This window comes from Balaenoptera ricei, chromosome 20, assembly GCF_028023285.1.
Source record: "Balaenoptera ricei isolate mBalRic1 chromosome 20, mBalRic1.hap2, whole genome shotgun sequence".
NCBI lineage: Eukaryota > Metazoa > Chordata > Mammalia > Artiodactyla > Balaenopteridae > Balaenoptera > Balaenoptera ricei.
In genome coordinates, this window is record NC_082658.1 from 56,205,925 (window position 1) to 56,212,687 (window position 6,763).

At 49.7% G+C, this 6,763-nt stretch overlaps 1 non-coding gene across 1 annotated transcript; it reads right to left on the reverse strand.

The window, feature by feature from the left end:
* Positions 1 to 447: 447 nt before the first annotated feature.
* TRNAQ-UUG (transfer RNA glutamine (anticodon UUG)) lies at positions 448 to 520 on the reverse strand. Its single transcript has one exon. It is a non-coding gene; the product is annotated as a tRNA-Gln (tRNA).
* Positions 521 to 6,763: the final 6,243 nt, after the last annotated feature.

Here is a 6,763-nt window from a genome sequence, read left to right on the forward strand (position 1 = left end):
ATATTTCCAATGGACCGACTTTTGGCTTTGTTAATTTTCTGTTTGTATGTTTTCTATGTCGCAGATATTTGCTCGTCTCACTATTATTTCCTTCCTTCTCCTTACTTTGGGTTTACTTGGCTCTTCTTGTTCTAGCTTATTGAAATGGAGTATTAGATCATTGATCTTATATCTTTCTTCTTTTCTAATAAGCTTAATATTTTCCTTTAAGCACTCCTTTAGCTGTATACTACAAGTTTTGATAGATTATATTTTCATTGATCATTCTGCTCAAAATATTTAATTTCTAATTTTCCTTGTGTTAAAAACAAGACAACAGGTCCAAAATGGAGTTGCTTATGCCCCGTGTCACCACTAAACTGAGACTTAATTACAGTTTCAGTTCCCCCAGAAATGAAAAAAAAATTTTTTTTTTTTGGCCTCACCGTGTGGCCTGCGGGACCTTAGTTCCCTGACCAGGGATTGAACCCAGGCCCTTGGCAGTCAAAGTGCAGAGTCCTGACCACTGGACCACCAGGGAAGTCCCCAGAAATGAAATCTTAAACCAGCCAGTCAGGCATCACCTGATCGGTATTAGTTAGATAAACTGCCTGGTAGACCCCCGCCATCCCCTAAAGGAAAATGACTTTGCAATTACCAACCCGCTTTTTTGCCAAGTCTAACTTCCTTGTTCCTGCTTGTTTCTACCTATTGCTGCGTGCAGGCTTTCTCTAGTTGTGGAGAGCAGGGGCTACTCTTTGTTGCGGTGCGCGGGCTTCTCATAGCTGTGGCTTCTCTTGTTGCAGAGAACAGGCCCTAGGCGCGCAGGCTTCAGTAGTTGCAGCACGCAGGCTCAGCAGTTGTGGCTCGCGGGCTCTAGAGCACAGGCTCAGTAGTTGTGGCGCACGGGCTTAGTTGCACTGTGGCATGTGGGCTCTTCCTGGACCAGGGCTCGAACCCGTGTCCCCTGCATTAGCAGGCGGATTCTTAACTACTGCACCACCAGGGAAGCCCTCGTTTCTGCCTATTAAAGCCTCTCATTTTGTACAGCTCCTAGGAGATCCTTTCTACCTGCTAGATTGGTTGCTGCCCGATTCATGAATCATTCAATAAAGCCAATAAGGTCTTTAAAGTTTACTCAGTTACGTCTTTTTTTAACCAGAAGCAGACGCCAAAATGGAATGAGGGGGAGTGAGGGAGCAGGAGCAGGTGGGGAGAGCCTTCAGGTCTGACCCCTGCGAAAGGGGAGAGGGAAGGAGGCGCAGTGGACCGCCGGGCAGCTCAGCTTGGGGGAAGCTCTGCCCGCCTGGGGGAGTGGCCCAGCTGTGGCGTCTCTGCTGTGCTGCTATTGGCTACAAGCTACTTGGGGAGGGAGTGGCCTTGGTGTGAACACCTGAAGGTGCCGCCGCTGGGAGCTGTCAGCCAACCAGCTTCCTCGGAAGAGGGTCTCTTGAAGGGACATGTGAGTGGTGCCCCTCACGGCCACACATGCCTTCCTAAACTAGGTCACGCTCCCGTGATACCTGTTGTCACAGAACGATGTTCCTTTTGGAGAACTCACTTCAGTTGTAACTACACCCCTCGGGACCTTTGTGTGTTAAGTTCTGTCTCTCCTGGAGAACAGGGACATTGAACTCGTTTACCACTGCGTCTCCCACGCACAGCAGCGGGCTCAGGAAGTGCTCGTTAGCGCTGCGGAAGAATGAACAGGTGACTAGTAACTCACTCAGGCTCTCAGGATCCCCTGGCAGCAGCCGGGCCACCTGGGAGCTGCTGCTGACCCCGTGAAATCAGGTATGTCGGCGAGGGGAGTTGTGTGGTACTAATCCGCATGGAACAATGGATACTTCTAGAGCCGGCATATCTGGATCAACACAAATCTCTGCGAAACTTTCTTGTAAAGGGGATGACACTCCTTCCCCTTACTCCAGAGACAGTTACAGCTGTGAAGAGCAGCAGACAAGTCTGTGACTCCCCCCCCCAACCCAGTGAATTGTCCCCAGGAAACAGCTAAGGGTCCCCATACCAGAGGCTTTAATACACCCGTAACATGCCCCCTCACTGTCTCGTCTCCTTCCCCAGAAAGCTGCCCTTTGCTCTGTTTTTTCTGAGGGGTTTCAGCTGGAACAAAGGCAGCCTCTCAGGGCCCATAACGTGGGATGAAAATATAGCCTCGTGTTAGGAACACGGCTGTAGGTTCAGATCCCAACCGTCCAGCTGCAGGACTCCGGGCAGATAATTTCACCTCTCTGAGCCTCATCTTCCCATCTGTGAAATGGAACTAGCAAAAGGGCAAAAACAGAGGCTCTTCTGAAGGATAAGCAGAATGTCTGTAGTGGTGGCTCTGAGTTCAAGGCTCTGAGAAACCCTGCGGTAAAGAAATCCAGCTTTCCCGAAACTTATTGGACAACAGGTTGGCAAAGCCCAAGCCCGCATGCGATTCCGGTGTTCCATGGAAAGCAATTCGAGAAACACTGCTCTGGAGAACTTAGCTTTTATCTTTAGAATGCTGTGGGCCTTCTGAACTATCACAGATGAGATCCAGCTAGCCATGGCCTCCTGCAGAATCGTTCTGAGTTGAGTTGCAGGGGCGGTTATGACTGCATTTCAGCGAGGGATGCTGGCACTCTCCAGTGCCCTTCTGGGGTGGTGCTCTGCAGAGATGTAGTGGGTGACACTGTATGACACTCCTCTCTTTAATGCTAAAAGGACGCTTTCTCCAGTAAGAACTGGTCATGGTCATAGAGGCATGGCATGTTTTAAAGCGGGATGCACCCTAAGGTTAGAGGCCCACTTATTCCACACTTCGTTTTATAGATGGGAAAACAGGCTTGGCTAGAAAGTCAAGTGACTTGCCCAAGGACATACGAAGTGAGGGGCAGAGCCCAGAGCTCAGAACCAGCCATTAGGCTCCAAGGGAGATGACGTCTCCTTGGTTAGAACTGGGCATGCGAAGGACCACTCGGTGGGGACTGAGAGGTCCCTCAGCTCTTGGCTTCTTCTCCCAAAGTGAATTTATAAAGGAGCTGAGAGGAGGGATTATGGCTGAAGGTCAGGGGTTAATAGGCCTGAGTCCAGATGGCAAGCAGATGGGCCCAGGCACAAACGAAGGCCTGCTTCCTCCCCTTTCTGGTGGTTCCAGGGATGAGAAGTTAGGGAAGGAACTTGCAACAGATGGAAGGGAGACCAGAGGAATTTGGAATGGGCCCAAGGGGCCCGGCTCTCATAAACGAGGGGCAAATATTTTCTGCTCGGAGAGAACATTATTTACAAGGGAAGAGCAGAGACAGTGTCCTACCCGGATAGACTGGTGGGCTCTGGCTTCCCTTTCTTGGCCATGACCGATCATACCAACTCACGTTTCTAAGACAACTGGAGAACCAAATAGGAACAACATTCATGGTGATAAGAGACGGCTGTGGCGGGCTGGGCTGAGCCAGACAAGTTGAGCTCAAAGACCAGAAGTTTTGAGGCCAGTTCTAAATTTAGCGTCCAATTTTTGAGGAAGCCAAAATGAGCTCTCCCTGCATGAAGTATGTCAGAAGAAAAGAAACAAATCCCAGGGAGCAACGAGCACAGAGGGGGTGAGGAGGCCCCTTTCAGCCAGAGATGCTAAGAATGAGATCAACCAGGCTCTCTTTAAAAAAAAAACAAACCTCAGTGTCTTTGAAAACTAAGAGCTTTGAAAGAACTGCATATCGTGTCCCCTCTTCCTTCTTCCCTGCTGCTTTCTTAAAGATGTACTACTCAGAAAGACCCTCGAAGCAACTCAGGGTGTGGGTGGAGATGGCAATTCAAGCCTCTGTTTCCCCGTCCACACCAGCCCCCATCGGTCCCCCCAGTGGACTAGGCCTCGCTCCCCATGAGTGGGCTCCTGGCCCTGGGAAGAGGGCGGGTTCCCCACCAGGGCGGGCTCCTTCCATTGGTTCAAGCCAAGTCATCTCCTCATTGGACAATTCAAGGCATTGACACCACGCGTCGCTGATGCCAACGTGCCCTCAGAGAAGTCACCGGAGCCCTTACTTTTCTGGCCCCCACCACGAACACTCCCATTGTGCTCTAATGGACGAGGGGTCCAAAGACCTAGACCCCATCCCAGGCCACACCCTCCTCTTATTCTTTTGCCCACAGACCTCTTACCTTCCGCCTCTGCCGTTTGCTTTGCTAGGAGATCCTGGAGCGTTAACCCCTCAGAGCCAGTCTCCCCATCTGTAAAATGTCAAGATGCCAAGCTGTGTCAGATGCACCCCTGTGGGGCTTCCTGCCTTCAGACCCAGCCCTCTTCTCCCACGTGTACTCTCCGGGTCAGGTCTTCATCACCGGCGGGAGACTCCTCCCTTATCCGGCTGCCTGCATTCATCCCGCACACGGCTATGCAGGGCCGGCTTAGTCTCCCTACTCATCAAGTCACTCTCCTGCTCCAGACCTTTCCATAGCTGCCCATTGCCTACAGAGTCAAGTCCAAACAGTTCAGCCTGGTGTTCAAGGTCAGCCACAGTCTGGCCCCAGCCTACGTTTTTTGGCTTCATTCTTTTATTTTATTTACTTATTTTTTAACATGTATCATCATAACCATTTTATTTTTTAATAAATTTATTTATTTATTTATTTTGGCTGCATTGGGTTTTCGTTGCTGCGTGCAGGCTTTCTCTAGTTATGGAGAGCGGGGGCTACTCTTCGTTGTGGTGCACAGGCTTCTCATCGTGGTGGCTTCTCTTGTTGAGGAGCACGGGCTCCAGGCTCGCGGACTTCAGTAGTTGCAGCACACGGGCTCAGTAGTTGTGGCTCACGGGCTTAGTTGCTCCGCGGCAAGTGGGATCTTCCAGGACCAGGGCTCGAACCTGTGTCCCCTGCGTTGGCAGGCGGATTCTTAACCACTGCGCCACCAGGGAAGTCCTTCGTGCTTTTATTAAAAAAAAATTTTTTTTTATTGAAGCACAGTTGATTTACAATGTTGTGTTAGTTTCAGGTGTACAGCAAAGTGATTCAGAATATATATATTCTTTTTCAGATTCTTTTCCCTTATAGGTTATTACAAAATACTGAAAATAACTCCCCATGCTATATAGTAGGTCCTTGTTGGTTATCTATTTCATATACAGCAGTGTGTATATGTTAATCCCAACCTTGTAATTTATCCCTCCCCACTCCTTTCCCCTTTGGTAACCCTAAATTTGTTGTCTCTTTGTTTTTGGTTTCATTTTGTTTTGGCCGAGAGGCTTGCAGGAATCTTAGTCTTCCTGCAGGGCCACGGCAGTGAAAATGTGGAGTCCTAACCACTGGACTGCCAGGGAATTCCCCATAAGTTTGTCTTCTATGTCTGTGATCTATTTCTGCTTTGTATATAAGTTCATTTGTATCATTTTTTTAGTTCCACAGATAAGTGATATCATATGATATTTGTCTTTGACTTACTTCACTTAGTATGGTAATCTCTATCCATCCATGTTGCTGCAAATGGCATTATTTCATTCTTTTTTATGGCTGAGGAATATTCCACTTAGACACACACACACACACACACACACACACACACACACACATACACACACGGCTTCAGTTTTTTTTTTTTTTAATCGGCCGTGCCACGAGGCTTGCAGGATCGGTTCCCCAACCAAGGATTGAACTCGGGCCATGTAAGTGAAAGTGCCGAGTCCTAACCACTGGACCACCAGGGAATTCCCTATATGGCTTCATTCTTGTCTACCTACTTCTTCCAGCAAACAGAGCAATGACTCTCCAGGTTTTCATGACCCTGGGCCCTCGCTCACAGCATCATTTTATCTGAGATGTCCTCCATATTTCTGCATGTCTGACCTTTACCCTACTGACCCCCACAGCCTAACTGTTAGCTGTATGACCACGCGCAAGTTATTTAAACCCCGTGTCTGCATGAGACTGTTTCCAAAGACAGCCACAGCGATCCCTTCCATCCTGCGTGCCCTTTGCATTGTGACTTCGCCACTCCCCCCATGTCAGTTTCCCTTCCACTTGAACCTGGGCTGGCTCTGTGACATTTGTGGACCAGCTGAATGCGGTGGCCACGGTACAATGTCACTCGCAGCTTCTGTGTTTGCACTCTGGGAAGAAGAGCAAAGAAGCCCCGGCCACCCTGTTGGAGAGAGGGGTCACGTACAGGACAACTAGAGTGCCCCAGCTGACGGGCAGCCTGACACTCCAGCCAAGCGACAAGGCCACCTGGATCCTCCAGCCACAGCCGCAAGCCCGGCTAACACTGTGGAGCAGAGAGGAGTGAGCTGCCCCTGCTGAGCCCTGCCTGAATTCCTGCCCCACCGGCTCGTGGCGCAAGAAAACGACGGCTGTTTTAAACCACGACATTTGGGGTGGATTACTCTGCAGCCACAGGTAAGTGATAAGTCTCCTCACTGACAACATGGGGATATTAATGTTTTCCTGCCTCACAGAAGGGCCAGGAGGATTAAACAAGTCCATCTACGTAAAGCACTTAGTGTCAGCACATTGTAAGCACTCAACAAACGACGGCTCCCCAGAACCTGAAATTACACTGTTTACTTTTGTCCTACTCATCCCCAAACCCTTCCCCCAATAGTGCCTGGCATACAGTGGGTACCCAGTAAACACAGATGAATGTCAAATGCCCCCTCCTTCATAAGCCTTCCCTGATGTTCTCCACCTGAAGGACATTACTCTCCCTCCCCTGGGCCCCCCTGCACTTCCCAAACTGTAAATTTCATTCAGCCCTGAGCTCTGGCTGGTGGTCTCCCTTGTAGACTGTGAGCACCTCAAAGGCAATGACCTTGCC